The 16,465-nt window shown below is 44.4% G+C and overlaps 1 protein-coding gene across 4 annotated transcripts in view; it reads left to right on the forward strand.

Annotated features, from left to right (window-relative positions):
• The window catches only part of MSANTD1 (Myb/SANT DNA binding domain containing 1), a 55,890-nt gene that overhangs the window by 4,417 nt on the left and 35,008 nt on the right, over positions 1-16,465 (forward strand). The window contains exon 1 of one of the 4 annotated variants that reach the window (XM_079305895.1): positions 3,718-5,553. The exons of 2 other annotated variants lie outside the window; for them this stretch is intronic. The gene's annotated coding sequence lies outside the window, so the exon portion shown is untranslated. Of the gene's footprint in view, positions 1-3,717; positions 5,554-16,465 lie in introns of those variants that run through there. One more of the 4 variants, XM_079305897.1, reaches the window with a different exon arrangement.

A 16,465-nucleotide genomic window follows, 5' to 3' on the forward strand; every position in this document is an offset into this window, starting at 1 on the left:
AGGAACCTCCCCTGATGGCCTGTCTGACATCAGCAGATTCCTCAGCCCCTTGGGTGCATCCCACATCATCCTATGGAGCTGTGTATCCCATCTTCTCCAAATGTTCCCCATTTCATTCTCTTCATTGAGGATGAGCCTTTGTGGCTCCAGACCTTCCTGCGGGTGGAACTGGGATTCCTGGAATCCTCCACCAAATTTGCTGCTACTGGACGTGAGCTTTGGTTTTAATTTGCCCTTCAACAACATGTTTTTATTATGCTTTTGGTACTTAACAAGAATGCTGAGCCCAGGCTTTTCTCCCAGCAGAGAGCAGGCACAGCCCCCCGAGCAGCCCTCACTCCCTGTCCTGCTGCTCCCCAGCAGCTCTGGGGCTGCAGCCAGCTCCTCTGAGGCCTGGGGAGGGAGAGCCTGTCAGGGACTATTGGTGGCAGATTAAACCCTGAATTCACAGCCAGGTGCTGAAGTGGCCTCTTCCCGAGGTAAAGGCTTTTGTAGCTTTTCCAGTTAACTTTGAGCACTCCTGCCTTTCCTGCTCGCACGGTTTGGCTTTGACTTTCTTCTCCTTATCTGTCACTAGAGAGTAATTGCCCCTTTCATAAGGACCTTGCTGTAACCTTGAACAGCAGTTCCCCTGGCACCTGATGTGCATTATGAACTATATATACTGATGAAAGAGTGAGGTACAGTCCTAATGTCTTCCTTGATGTTTTCATTTTAAATCTGTTTCAAGGAACCCTTTCAGATGGGACATGAAAGCTCTCCCATTATTATAAAATTTTTTATGAAATATTTTTGTTTTGAAAAAAGACATGTTTAGAATAGTAGGGTAAAAGTATAGTCTTATCAGGCTGAAGCTGCAATATCCAAGCTGTTTCCAGTTGCTCTTATCTGTCCTTTCATCTGGCTCTAAACATGAAATGGGCATTTCATTATTAAATGCATACAGAGCCTTTTATTCTGGGGGATACTTCTGCACACACTTCAGTGGAGATTTTTGCAGTGTGTGGTAACTTACAAGCAAAAGGTAGATGTTTTTATAACAATACTCTGACAGGGAGTGCTGCAACAGGATTCTATGCTAGAGAGGGAGAACTCTCCTTTTAGGACATGGTTCAGGAGACTCACAGAATCACAGGATGAGATTGGAAGGGACCACAGTGGGGCATCTGGTCCAGCTCTGCTGAGGTAGGGTCAGCCCAGAGCACATGGCACAGGATTGTGTCCAGATGGTTCTTGAATATCTCCAGTGGGGGAAACTCCACACTCTCTCTGTGCAGCCTGTCCCAGTGCTCAGAACAGTAAAGAAGTTTTCCTCATATTCAGGTGGAACTTTCTGTGCATCAGTTTCTGCCCACTGCCTCTTGTCCTGCTGCTTGCTACCACTGAGCAGTCTGATCCATCTTCTTGTCACCCTCCCTGCAGACACTGACAGACATTGAGGGGCTCCCCTCTCAGTCCAAGGCTGAACAGGCTCAGCTCACTCAGCCTTTCCTAATAAGAGAGACTCTCCAGACCTTTAATCATCTTTGTCACACTCTGCTGAACAGAGTCCAGGATCTCCAGGCCTCTCTTGTCCTGAGGAGCCCAGACCTGGGCCCAGCACTCCAGCTGTGTCTCCCCAGGGCTGAGCACAGGGGCAGCATCACCTCCCTTGACCTGCTGGCACTGTTCCTGCTACCACACCCCAGGACTCCCCTGCCCTTCCTGGCCACAAGGACACACTGCTGGCCCCTGGACAGCTTGTGTCCACAGCCAGGCCCTTCTCTGCAGAGCTGCCTTCCAGCAGGGCAGCCCCAGGCTGTGCTGGTCCATGGGCTTGTTCCTCCCCAGGTGCAGGACCCTGGGTTTGCCCTTGCTGAATTGCAGAAGGTTCCTCTCTGCCCCTCTCTCCTCTGCAGGTCCCTCTGCAGGGCTGCACAGCCCTCTGGGGTAGTGGCCACTCCTCCCAGCTTTGTGTTGGCAGAGAACTTGCAGTGGAGGATCTGTTCCTTCATCCAAGAAACAAGTTAAACAACACAGGGCCCAGTATAGTACTCTGGAGGACACCACAGGTTACAGATCTCCAACTGGACCCTGATCACAACCCTCTGAGTGTGCCACTCAGCCAGTTCTCAGTCCCCCTCCCTGCCCACTCACCCAGCCCACAACTCCTGAGTTTGCCTACCAGGATGTTGTGAGACATGGTGTCAAAAAGCCCTGCTGAAGTAAAGGTAGACAAAATCCATTGCTCTCCCCTCAGCCATCAAGGAGTTGTTCCTTTGTAGAAGGCAGTCAGGTTGATTTACCTCCAGTGAATCCATGCTGGCTGCTGATCACCACCTTGTCTTCCATGTGGATAGGAGTTGTTGTTCTGGAGCAGGTACCTTTTCATGCTTGCAGACATGAGCTGGCTGTGGCAGCTGCTGTATCCATCTGTGGGTACAACCAAAAATTCAGAATTGCCTTGTGAGTGGAGGGAAATGTGAATGCTCCTAGGCTTTCTGCTTCAGCTGGACTGGTAGGAAAAGAAATGAGTGCAGAAACTGAGCTTTATTCAGCTTAAAAGAGGAAAGCTGCAGAAGTGCCAGCCGTGCAGAAAAAGGAAAAGCAAGAAAAAGAGTAGATGTGTTGTTAAGGGTAATGAGCAATGCACATTCTCTAGCAGGATTAGGATGGGAACAGGAATAGACTTGCCAAGCTAAGGGAAAATCCTATTTTTGAAAAATGAAGGGGAAAAAAAATCCTTTAATGAGTTTTGATAGGAAAATTGACAAGTATTAACAAGAATCAGGAAAAGTAGCAGTTAAATAGCCAAGCTATGCAAGATGTTCACAAATCTTCAAGATGAACTCAGCAGTGATTAAGGGGAATAAAAACTTGAGCAAAAATGCTGGAGAGTACTTGAACTTGTTGTTAGCTCAGTAATGTCTGTGATCCTTGCTGTTGCTGTTTGTTGTACAAGTATAGACTGGGCAGATGTGATCACTGGAAGTGCTGCCCTTTGTATGGAATCAAGGCCAGGATGAGAAGTCCCAGTGAGGAGTAGGGTGTGTTAGTTCTGCCCCAGCATTGCACTGATGCAGTTGTATGATGGGGCATGGGTGCAGTAAACTTTCCACTGCCCAGAATATACACATGGATTCTCCTGCCCATCTCCCACAGCCTGCAGGACCTATGCAAGGAAAGGAGGATGAAAGCAAAGAAAATTTATGAGGTAACTCAGAGACATAATGGAAAGTGCTTTGAGTAGTGCTCCTATGTTTGTGCAAAGGCAAGACACAAGGACATCAAGAGGGGGAAGTAAAATGTAAAGAATGAAGCTAGAGAAGAGAAATGCATTGAGATACAAGTGGTGGCTTGGAGAATCAGCCTGTACAGGTAGGAATAGTGCAATGCAGCAGAAATAATTAGTGAAGCACAGAGCAGTGCCCTGTGCTCAGGGAAAGCACTGCTGCCACCACCACAGTGGGAGGGATGCAGAGATGGACATGTGGGCTCCAGGGACTCCCTCTGCCTCATGTGAGAGAGGAGAAACTTGCAGGAAAGTGAGTGAAAGAATGACAGTGTGATTGTTGTGTGGTTGTGTGGTAAGGACAGAACAAGTGGCATACAGGGTATTTTGGAATTCCAGCATGCTGGGATTACAGGCCACGTGGAAGTAGAAACCTGCCTATATTAAACTGTGGCCACATTGTTTCACTAATACACAGCCAGACAAAACAGATACTAATAAAAGCAGCATCATGAATTCACTGGTTTCTTTAGGCTGGAAGTTCCTTTAGTCACCTCCCATGTGATGCAATAACTGTACTTGATTAGCAAAAAATAAATGTGGAGGGAAGGAAGCAGCACAGGAAAACAGATACAGCCCCTGCCTTGGGAGGGCACAGAGGTGAAGGTAGCAGCAGAGAATGGGGTTTTATGCAAGTTCTCCAGGGAACGGCAGGGCTTTCCCATGAAAAGCCTTCTTGACCTGAGGCCAAAGACTTCAACAAAGAAGAGACTTCTGCTCCTGATACTACCTTTTTTTTCTCTCTTTTCTTCCCTGAAGAAAAAGAGGACTGGTGAGTGATCTAAGATTAAAGGTGCAGGGTTGCAATTTTGGGGCATTATGTCAATTGTGAGAGATCAGGCTGTGAATTAGAAAAAAAAAAAAAAAAAAAGCCAATTCAGAGGCAGCACTAGAAACCCCATTATTAGAAAACCCAGACGTAATCTTTGATAAACCCATGAATATTTGCCAAGCAAAAGAAATTCCCCAGTGCATATGAAAGCTTAAGAGACAGCAGGCAGTGCTCTGAGCATGATAAAAAATTAAAGCCATTACAAGAGAGAGACCTGGGGTAGTATGTCCTGCAGAGCTAAAATGCTGATCCCCAGGGAGCTGCAATGCAAGCCAAGCAGCAGCCCAGCTCTGGGGGAGAAAAGGAAGTAAAATCTGCCACAGATTGTGTTGTTTTGCTGCAGGTGTACAGCATGGGCCAGCAGAGGAGGGCTGGCAGGGAGGGCTCCTTGGCAGGGGGAGCTGGTGCTGCTGCAGCAGGAGATCAGCAGCCTGAAAGGAAAATGGGGCTCTTGTGGAGTTGGATGCTGTGTGCAAGCCAGTGTGAAGCTAGCAGTACTGAAAAGGATTCACAGTCAGAGACAGTAAATAGGTGAATTTCAGGGTTAGAGCTGTACATTTATCCCTGCAGAGGAAAGAGGGCAACAAGCACTCATAACAAATGGGGAAAGTTACAGTTTGCTTGCTAGGATGTTAAGAGACTGTGTGTCATCCTCCTGAATCTGTGGGGGGAAATAATTGCTGTGCTCAGGGAGTCTGAGGAGCAAGGAGATTGCTTAGCAAGGGAACATAAAGTATCCAGAGAACTCAGTTTTTTGCTATGATTATGAGACAAGGATCGGTCTTGGCTAAACTGACATTTTAATGGTCAGTTTACAGGTGCATACTTCCCACTGTCAGCTCAGGCAGTGGAATTACTGTCCAGTACTCCCTGGAGATGCACACCCTGTGGGTGATGCTGTGTCTGATACCAGTGTCCCAGCCTTCCACTCCAGGCACTGGGATGGTCACCAAGGAAGGACATCTGTCCTCACAGATCTAAACATGGCCAAACCCAAGCTCTGCCCACCTGTTCCTGCAGCTGTACCTGCTTGCTGTCAGCAATATAAACCTAGAAACAGCCAGACCTTGCCCTGGTTTGCCTCCAAGCTGGGCTGCAGCCCTGGGGAGGCTTCTTTTACAGTCTTTCATACAGGGAAAATCTACCAGAAGCCCTAAGTGATGAGGGGTGGAGAGGACAGCAGCTGCCTCTCACTGTGGTGCTGTGCTGGCTGGATTGTGTTCAGGCAGCTTGTTAGCACTGCCTGCAGGTACCACCACCCCTGTCCTTAGTTACCCACTAGTAAATCTTCTCTGAAGCACTAAGTTACTTAAATCTCTTCTGCTGCTTTTATTTAGCCTGGTTTGAGTTGCCAAGGAGCTCATTACACTTTGCACTGAACCCAGAGCAGCTGAGCAAGGTGACCCCCAGCCCATGCATCCAGCTCTGGAATGGCAGGCACCAGCCACTGGTGAGTTTGGGTTTTGAAATGGTTTGTGAAGCCCCCCATGGTGTCCTGGTCCCCACTGGACTGCTCCTGCTGAGCCCAGCTGTGTGGCTGTGGCTGGGATGATCTCCAGCCAGCTGCAGCATGGTCAAGCCCAGAGCTACGTCTCTCTGCTGTGGGGGGAATTTTGCCTCTAGCCTCAGTCAGCATTTCTGAGTCCTGTTAGACCTGAATAACCACAATCCAGGACTCTTTCTTCAAATACATTGAGTGAAAATGAGGGTTCCCAAAGCTAAAGTGAAGTAAATTTGTCTCTTCAGGATACTTCTTATTCACCAGGATTTTGTTTTCCTTTAAGAAAGAAATAGATGTATGGATTATAGCTGACAAGTATTAGTGTCTACTCTTAATTTTTATACTTTCACACAGTTAGCACTGCAGATACTAAAAGGATTGTGTGAAGGGTGTATTTACAGCAATTCACTCCCAGGACTCTCACAGTGAGGTTTCAGTATGCAAAGTTTCCAACCCTCCCATATACCAACAGCCAACAACTGCCAGGTCCCATCTGCATTAAAAGCCACATTTGTTTTAAGTTAAACTTTGAATCTTTAGTTAAACTAAAGTTAAACTTTGAAATCTGTTTAATTACACTGGTGTTAGGCCGTTTGTGGATGCTCCTCTGTGCTTTAATTGAAAAGTGACTTGCAGTGTTTTTTCTTTTGGAAAGCTGAATCTGTTTAAGAGTATCCACATGGCTTTGCAATTGGTTTCAATAAATAGAATTAAAACCAGGTTTTGCTTAAATTGCTGCAAGTTTTAATGCAAAGAGGGACTCTACAAAACTGAAAATCCCCCAGTTATTCTGGAGCATTTCTCTCCCCTGTGAGGCTGAACGTTTTCATGTGTTTTCATGAGCCAAGTGTGGAGGTTCTCCAGTATCCAACCTTTTCCTGAAACAAGCAACCTACTTTGAGTTTAGCAGCCTCTCCCCTGCCCCTGACTGGCTCTTGTGCTTCCAATCAGGCACAGAGGAAACATTTAAACATGCAGCCCCTTTCCTTAGCCTCCCTGGCTCTGCTCAGAGCAGGACTCAGCCATGCAACTCAGCCCAGGTAAGGCCACACTTCACCATCCCCATTGCAGCCACATTACATTTCACAGGCTTTTCCCCTCTAAGTGCCCTGATTTACTCCTTGCCCCCTCTCTGCACAAAGAGAGGGGGAGAGTAAATCCCTCCCAGGAAGGCAAAGGCATGGTGAGAGCAACTTGCACACAGCTGCAGCTTCACCTGGTGCAGATTTCCTGGATGAGAGCTCAGGGCTGGGGTGGGAGAGGCTGGGGATGGGACAGGAAAGCTGCCAGGTGCTGCTGAGCCAGCCCAGGTCCTTATCCCACCTCTGCACAAGGCTGGTGAGGATGCTTTGGGCATGTGGCAGCTCCCTGCTCACCCTCTGGTGCAGCTGGGTGCTGTTTTCACCAGCACTGGATGATGAAGTACCAGGGCTGCCACCCACGGATGAACAGATCCTTTGACAATCCACAGGAGTGTGCACCTCCTAAAAACCTCCTCTCTTCCATTTCCACATGCTGTTAAATTACCCTGATGCCTAAGTGTAATCTCCTGGCTGCTCCCTGTGCCCATGAATTACTCAACATGGCATGCTGGATCCTTAGCTGCAGGACAGTTTTTCCAGTTGTTTGTTTTGAAAGCTCTTAAGAGCAATATACTATCAGCTGAGGTTTCTAATTAACTCTGAATAGCTAGTCTGCTGCCACTCAAGTATAATTCTCATTAGCATCTCAGCTAACAAGCTTCAGTGTTTGCCCTCCTAATTAGCTTCTAGTTAGAAGTCTTTCCCTATCCTAAGATGTGCTGTTGTTAATTGCAGTTCCAATTGCTTTTACAGCAAACTCCTGAGAGGCTGCTAAAGCTCTGGTAGAGACCAGGATCTGGGCTACTCACAGCTACAGGTTCTGCATTTTCCTCTAAGTGTGTGTCTTTACCACATGCTATGCAAAGAGAAGGGGGGGACAGAGCCACAGCTTTTGAAATGAATGAGGAAGTATTTTGCCTTTTCAACAGGTGGTAGAACTCGAGATGAGTCTGCCTAAAGCAACTTTCACAGCTAATGCTGCATCAAATGGCTTTCCAGGGTGTTTTTTCCCCATGCAGCTATCCATACAATGCTGGTTTTCCATGCCCTGGGTGCCCCACAAATGCCCTGCTGCTGCTGATCCCAAAGCCAGTGCATTTGTGTGTTGCCTGGACACAGGGTTTGTCAGGTTGGCTATTCCTCCTGGGCTCTGGAAGGTATTTCTGTGGAATGCTCTCAGCACGGTTTAATGTATTCCTGTGAGCTGCATTAACCCCTGAGTCCCCAGGAGCCCCTACAGCAGTGGGCTCAGGGAGCTGTGCCCTGCAGAATGGGGAATTGGGCTCAGGGGAGGGGGGTCCCACTGGAGCACTGTGAGATGGCAGAGGACAAAGTGGAGCCTTGAGTTCTACAGGGCACTGGGAGCTGCCAAGTGCTTGTTCTGTGGAAGTAAATCTGTTCTGTGCCTTTTCAAATCACACATTTGCCTCTCAAAGAGGGGGAAAATATTGCTCAGCTTGTGAAGATTTACTGGGGGTTGTTCACTGCAGACATGCCCAGAGCCCACCTGTTCCCACCTCCTAACTGAAACCCACTTTTTGCTGAGCCTCCTGGGATGGGTTTAACACATCCTGTGCATCCTGCTGCTCTAGGTAGGACAAGAAGGGGTCTGCACTGAAACCAAACACTGAATTTTATCATGGGGTGCCTGGATCCTTCTACCTTGGTAACTTTTTCCTTCTCTTTTTCAAAACTGAGGGGTAAGGTTTCAATGTTGCCAGGACAGAGTTAGAAGGTTAAGGTGAGTCTTTATTTGTCTTGGCAGAATGACTGTAGTCCTGTGATCCTTTACCCTGCTGTGACTGGAGGTTCTAGGTTGCATGTAAGCAGAGTCCCCCCCCAAGCAGCATGCAGGTGTCAGGATGTGCCCCATCAGCCCAATTATAGCATCCAATTATATTCTAGAAAGAGAGAAATTCTGGTAATGAATATGCTTATGATTCATAACTTATTAAAATTTAATTTAAGGATGGCCTACTCACACTAATAGCAATAGATTTAATTAGCCATAGGTCCTTCAAACCTGCTTTAGAAAAACATGTAAGAGCTTTAGATGGACCTGAGGTAACTGGGCAAGTTGAAAGGGTGAGAGTGTGTTTACACAACATTGCATGTCTGGTGCCATTCATATCAGGTCTAATATTCAGGTGCCAAATGATTCATTATCATTTTTTCAGCTGTTAAAAAACCCCCAGAATTTAAAACACAGTCCTTGATGAGAAACCCTTTCTTGATTTGACTTCCTATATCCAATTAATGTGTTTGAAAGTGGGAGTATTGATGGTGAGCAAATCTCAGTGTTTGAATCTATTTCAGTTATGTATAAATGAGGTATATTTAAATGAGCTGCTTAACCTCTGTTATCTGCAAAACTGGATTCTAAATCACAAATATGTCATTTACTGTACTGTACTTTAGTTACAGATGGCACCATCAAGTGAAGCACATGATATGATAAAACTTTTTTTAGAAGCCTTATAGTAGAACTTGAGTTTGGGTTTAGGGAAAGAAAATAAATATTTCCAGTGAGGAATCTGTAGAGTAAGAAATAAATACAGATTAAGGCAAAGAATTGATCAAAGGTAGTAGATAGAAGAATTTAGAACAAAAGGTTATTTTGGTAAAGAAGAGAAAGGCATAAAGCACTTAAGTGAAAATTCCTAGATGTACATCTATATCCACCTATTGAGGGGCTTTACCTTCAGGAGAAAAAACCCAAACCAATCAAAATAACCCTTTCAGATCAAAATTGTGCAGATGCTACACCATGTTAGAGTGAGCTGTCAGACAAGAATTTGTATGTCCTGCATACTTTATCCATTTGTGAAAATAAAGTAATTCTTTCTTCTAATAATATCCACTTTGTGAGGACTTTGATGCTCTTAATTTCTGGGGGAAAAGCCACCAAACTCCACCAGGGCCTGTAACCACTACTGCCCTTGCAAATTGCTGAACAGATAAAGCCAAGTGTGGAGGGCATCTCAGGATCTCTATCCTCTCTTACAGGTTCTGCCCTAAGTATTTTTGCTATCAAACCAGTTTATGCAGTGCTGGCTTATTGCCAGATTTGTCACATAAAGTGTTTTTCTTGATGTGATTATAAGCTAAATTGGTGTCATGATCTTTTTTCTTAAGGCAAGCAATAAATTAAATTGTGAGATAGAAAAATGGTGACAAAGTACCATTTATACTGACAGCATAGAAAGAATAATGTTGAAACAACTCATAAACACACTGATTGAGTAGGTCCCTCTACCTTGACTCCATTTGGTTCAGAAAACGTTCATGAGGTTTTTTGAGTCTGGAAATTGAAAGGATCTTATAATCCTAATAGTTCTTTCTTCTATCAATCTGTGATCCAGGCAGTTTCTTACTGCACAACAGCCTTTCTGCACAGATCCTTAGAGAGGGCATCCCCTTAATTATTTATACTACACGTACCAGGTGTGCTGATTATGAAATTTCCCTGGAGGCTCCAGAAGGAAATGATATCCTAATAAATGCATGAGGTAGTGGAACAATGCTAGAATCTCCTGGATGAAAATCAGTCACCCATGTCAGTGATCCTCCTTACAGTGGTTTTTAGAAGGCATTACAAAAGCTAATCCTCTTAGGCTTGTCATCCAAACTGTCCTGGAGTTGTGAGGAAACTGCCCTTCCAGGGAACTTTGTTCTGTTGTGGGGAAACAAGGGGAAAAAATGCTGGAGGAATAAATTTCTTGTCTCAGGGAGGTGTGGAGGTGGCAGTGTTGACATTGATGGTGGCTGTGTTTGTAATTGGTGCCATTGCACAGTGATGACTGAAACATGGTCATGAAACTGTCTGGAAAAATTTACATCAAAATGCTGGCTGAGAAAATATGAGGACTCTGTTTTGGAAATATGGGTTGTCCTTGCCTTGGCAAGTGGGGCACTTTAATTTGGAGGAGAGACTAGTATTTGTTTGAGATGCTTGTTATCCAGAGAGATCAGTGAACTCCAAGGGAAGAAAGATCCTTCTCTGCAGATGTAGATGAAGAAAATACCAAAGACACTCAACTGAGGGAAAGGAGAAAGGCCTTGATGTGAGAGACAACAGGGAAAGCAATGCAGGGTGTGAAACAACCAAAAATTGTTCTGTGATTCTGTGATTTAATGTAATGGGGAAAACACAACGCTGATTTTAGCCCAGAGCAATGTGCAATGACCACGACCAACTCAGTTCTCTTGTCCCTGTGCAAACAATACTATTTTAAAGAAGTTGAATAGGTAAATAGATGAATGATTATATGAATTTTGCTGTTCAAGGGAGCAGCTGAGAGGGTGAGATACTTGCAGGGAACAGGCAGCTGGTGAGAAGGCTTTATAATATGAGCTCCAAGAAACCTGTATCCTCTTCTATCAAAAGGATTGAGGAGGACTCTGAAAAGCTGGTGGTGTTCAGGAGAAGAGCAGAATGATGTTAGGAGTGCAAAGACATCTTTCAGAAAGTGGAGGTTGTGTTTGAACAGAGAAAATAGAAAAGAGCATGCAGGCAGGTTAAATAAGGCAAGTTAAACAAGGCAGGTAAAATCAATTTTGAGGAGCAACTTGCAGAACTCATAGAAACAATGAGATAACCCCTTCAAACACATGAAGGGCAGGGAGCCTGTCCATCAGCAGGCTTGACAGGCAATTGCAGTGTAATAAGAACACTCAAACTACACAGGCTGTTGCAGCAAGGCTAAATAAATCTTTGCTTTGCTGTTCATTATAAAACATCTCAGGCAGCTCTCTTTTCTGGAGAATTTTGGTATCTGAAAGCATCTAAAAGTGTGTTTTAAACTGAAGTGTCAGCAGAACAGGTTTAGAACAATTGGATAAATGCGTAATACTATTGATAAAAATAGGTGGTAGCCATGGTAGCCACCCAAGAGTCCCAAATGTGGAGTTTTTAAATTAATGGTTTCCTTTGATATGAACTAAATAATTGATGTGGCAAGTGAAGGTGGCAAATGCAACTGATGTTTAAAAGGCTAGGTACTGGTAGATCGAGCCTGCCTGGTCAAATTTATGGAAAATAAAATGAAGACTTGTAAATATGACATATTGGCTCAATGTAAAAATGAATTCTGTAGGAGGCTGTCACATATCTGTGTGATTTGAAGCCCAGCAGCCCTTGTGCAGAGGTGATTCAGCTGATAAGGCACAGCTGGGCTTCCAAGGTCCTTTATCAATAATCACCAAACCCCCTAAACAGCCAAGGTATAAAAGGGAATGTGTTCCTGTAGTTTTGAACTGGTAATGGTTCTAATTAGGTAAAGGTAAAACAGAGGGTGGGATTGAGTCATCATTTTTCACATTGCAGGGCATCACCAGGTGGCAAGAAACCAAACTCTGTTGGTTTCTCTATTGTTAAAGGATCTACTAAAGCTCTAGGCAGAAAAAGAGAGTTAACAAACTAATCAGTAAAAAATTTTCAAGGTAGGTTAAAATTAAAACTGACTGTGAATATTCTCCATTTTCTCACCTAATCTGGACATCTGCAAAGTAATGCAAAGGGAAAAGAGCCATCCATAGGCATCCACAGAGATGTCACCATTCAGGAAAATATTTTGTTGTCATTGTGAGCAGCTCTTGGAAGGTATCAGCTCAATCCTTAGGAGTGATCAGGATGATAAATAGGATGTAAAATACCTTAAAGAAGACCAAAAAAACAAGTTTGAGTGTAATTCACAATGTTCCCAAGTGTTGCACAGTGTAATAACTGTGCCTCGGATACAGAAATACAAAAGGACATGTGAAAGCTGCAGGAATGGTCACAGGCACAGAAGGGTTTCTCTGCCAAGAGATTTAAACACAGGTTGGAAAGGACCCCTGGGATCTCCATGTCCAGCTCTGCTCCTGCTGGCACCATGGCACACAGATTTTCCATGTGCTTCATGAGTTTCTCAAGTGCTGCCAGGGAACTGTCTGGTCCCTGCATGCACAAAGCTTGTTCAGCTCTGTCAGTAGGCAGCTGTCCTACTCTTATTACACCACCTATTGTGCATCCCCCCTTGCTCAGCAGTGTCACTCATCCTGAAAACTGAGCTAAAGTCTAAACCAGTTTTTTTTTTGGGTTGCATCTGAATTATCTATCGTATCCACTGAAAAGCTGTCCAATTTTCCCTTCCCCATCTCTTCTATGTTTGAGAAAATCCTTTTTCATATTTATTTTGACATCAGGGAAGGGAAATTTTTGAGTTTTGGCATCTGTGGGACATATGGGGAGAGTTAGGCATGTAAAGTGTGTGATGTCTCTGCTGTTTTCCATAGTCCTCATTAAAGGAAGGAAGGTACAGAGGAATTTTTTGCTTGTACTGTTCAGAGATGGTTGAGGTAATCATTGGGAGAGAAGAGTTCATGGTTTCTGTTGCAGAATAATTAAAGTGACAAAATTCCCCATATATCCATAGTTAAAGGAATTATTCTCTTTTTTTTTTTAATATCATTTTTCCTTATTTTATCTGAGAAACAATTCCATACCAGTGAACCCATTTTCCCATACTAAAAATAAAGTCTGTGCAATAATGAATCAGTCATAACAAAACCACTACGTCATTGTAGCCAGACACAGTTTTAATTGAGGTTATTTTTAAGTGGGCCAAATTTTTTTTATATAATCCACATAGGAGAAAAGTTCCTTCATTTTCATTGCTTGATGTGTGTTATTTTCTTGCTTCTAAAGTTCTTGAAATGCATCACAAATCAGTGGAAGATGCCTTCAGTGATCCATGTAGCCATTTTACATCACACAGATATGATATTTTACATGTATACAATACAGCCTAGATTCTGTTTTCTGGGAGTTGGGGAGCTGGGAAGGCTCTGGGCACTCTCTGACTGTGAGACCAGAACTGTGTCAGGAGAGGAAAGGTGAGGTGCTGCCCTGGTCTATGGAAAAGACATTTGCAATTCTGGTGCTGCTTCTTGTTTGAAGATTTATCTTGGTTAGTGCCAGGCCCAGAAAAGGCATCCACTTGGATCAAATCAAATAAAATTTAGAATTAGATGCATTTGTTTCAGAGGCCAGACCAGCCTCCTGATGAACCACCCCTCTGTCTAGGGACATAACTTAAATCTGAGTACAAGCTGCTTTTTTCAGCATTCATTGGGAGTTTCTGCTCCTTAGGGCTGCTGAGTGCTGGACCACCACCCATCTCTGGCTTATGTGGAGCATCTTTGGTGACTGACCTAGACTGAACTGTGAACTAGAGGGGATTTTTTCCAGATTTTGGCTGAATTTTGCAACCACAGAAGTGACTGTGTCATTGATGAAGCTCTGCAGTGAGTGTCCATCTCTCCAGAAAATCTGCCCAGGTGCTGGGCTGAAGGGTTTGAAGGTTTTGAAGGCTGGCATGAAGGACAGGCTGGTAGGAGAGCTCCACAGTGCTCTGTGGGACTGCTGGACATCCTCACTTGGTGTTTGTTTCCAATTTTGGGAGAATGACGGTGATCAGTCTGAGAAAATTTGAGGAGTTAAATCAATGCTGAGCTCCAGTGCCAAGCAGGAAAATTCTAAACTGAGCTGTGAAAGAGGAGGAAGGACCTGCACCTTGGTGTTCTGTGGGGAAAAAAAAAAATAAAAGGCTGAGTTCAGGTGTCCCCTGTGGGGAGTGGATCCATCCTGTGAAATGCACGTGGGAAATCCTTCTCAAGAGGCAGAGGGCACAGCCCATTGGAGTTGGGAATATTTAGAGAGAGTTCTGGTTGCAAAAGCATAACCTGACCCTGATTTAGGGCCAGTAAGAATGCACTCTGTATTGGCATGTGGTATAATTAATTTTTGGATATTTGATTAAATAGTGTGATAGTGCAAGGAGGATTGGCTGGCATTGCTCTCCAAAAGACAAAAGCTACATTAAACTTTGTAATACTCCCACACCACTGCAAATGCTGAAAAAATAGCTGTAGCAAGCCACTGGAGACACAAGTGTGGCATTTCCTCTGTAGCCATCAGGTGCTTGGCTGGTTGGACCTTAAGCTGTGTCTGTGTGCAGAATTCACTCTTCTTTTTCCTTAGAATGAAAAAAAAAAAGGGGGAAACAAGGACTTCCAGGGAATTTAATCTCTGTGCAGCTGTGTACTTCCTCCTAACACAGGTCTCCCTAACACTTTGTGATGCTCTAGGATATCAAATTCCAGCAGCAGGTGTGCTCAGAGCTGCGGGGGTCCAGTGAGGAGGTTGTGTTCCTTGGCAGAGATTTTTTAATTATCACCTTGCTAAGGTGAGTGGGAAATTCTGTCTAAAAATCATCAGCGTGGAACGACAGAGAATTTTCCCTCTCACTTTCTTATTCTGTGGGAGGGAGCTTAGGGCACTTGCTGTTCACTTTTAGTGCTGCTGGATAAAGTAATGAGATGAGTCTGAAACCCAAATCAAAGTCTTGTGTCAGATTTTATTTCTGAATGGGCCTGAAACAAATTCTGGAGATCTTGCACACATCTACCTACAAAACCAGCTTGGTAAATACCTAAACCAAATTGCAAATATTTCCATTTACTCAGCCTATTCATCTGTCCCTATTTAGAGGGATGCCTCCTTTGTTTTGTCAGAAAGTGCCACTTTTCTACCTCATACCTCCTCTTTTTAGGGTTAGTCTGTTTCTGTGAGATTAAAATGTGTTCATTTTCTCAAAATACTTACTTGCAACTTCCCAACAGTGTTGCCTGCCCTTCTCTTCTTTCAAATGCATGTCTAAAGAATGGGAAGAAGCAACAAATTTGAAGAAAATCAGGCTCACAGTATTTAAAACCACACATGTACACTTTCTCTTTCATTAAAGCCTTTTCCCTAACAATAACATATAGAGCTAGCTGGTACTTTATTGTGTTGGGTTGTGATAAAAGCACATTTGCTAACAGCTACCCTAAACTTTTAGCCAATGTGTTTTTAACAGCTTCTCTAAAAATTCCTTTAAGAAATGCCTTTAAACTTTTGTAGCTAAGCTCTTTTAGTTTGAGGATGAAGACGGTCCAAGAAACTAACTAGGCACACAATCATTGGGAAAACTTAGAAACTTTCTACAGCCTATTGTACTCCAGAGAGTTTTATGGTCTGATTAGCAGTCAAGGAGCTCAGCCTAAACAAATGCTTAAAAATTCAAAGTAGAATCACTTTGGTGGTGATAAGAGAGATTTTAGTTTGACATTTTAACCCTGAAGTAAGGTTAGGACTTCAAATGGTGGAGACAGATGTTTGCAGGATCTGGTTTCCTCCACAGTCTTTCCTTGGTGTCTGCTCAGACTCCTGGAGACCCTTTTCCCACCTGGAGACCCTTTTCCATGCCAGCTCTCACGCTGTGTCCCATGAGCAGCTCCCACACTCTGCAAGCTCCAAACCCAGCCAGGTGAGTCAAACCTGCCCCTGCTGCTCAGCTCTCAGCTCACAGCCTTGCACTTGCTGCTTAAGATACAAATCATTGGTGTGGTGGTTTTCATGTAATAACTTAATGGTTTTAATACTCATCTCAGAAGTGGTCGAACTTGGGTCTGGGTCCTCCTTCTCCCAAGGGATATTCAAATCCACCTGTCCCTTCCCAGGCTGTAGGCAACCTCTCAACCCTTGCCATTGAAGCTGTGCCATGGTGCAGAGAAGGATTCGCAGAGGAGAAGCAAGTGGGGGCCTGACTGCTGCCTACCCAAAGGGAGGTGGGGAGCAGGTATCTGGCAGCATTCCCAAGGCTGCTTACTGTACAATTTGCATTAAAACATCTCTGGATAAAAATCAAAACCAGCCCTGGAGGCAGAGTACAAACCCAGTGCCTCTATCCACAGGG

This window comes from Erithacus rubecula, assembly GCF_903797595.1.
Source record: "Erithacus rubecula genome assembly, chromosome: 5".
Taxonomy (NCBI): domain Eukaryota; kingdom Metazoa; phylum Chordata; class Aves; order Passeriformes; family Muscicapidae; genus Erithacus; species Erithacus rubecula.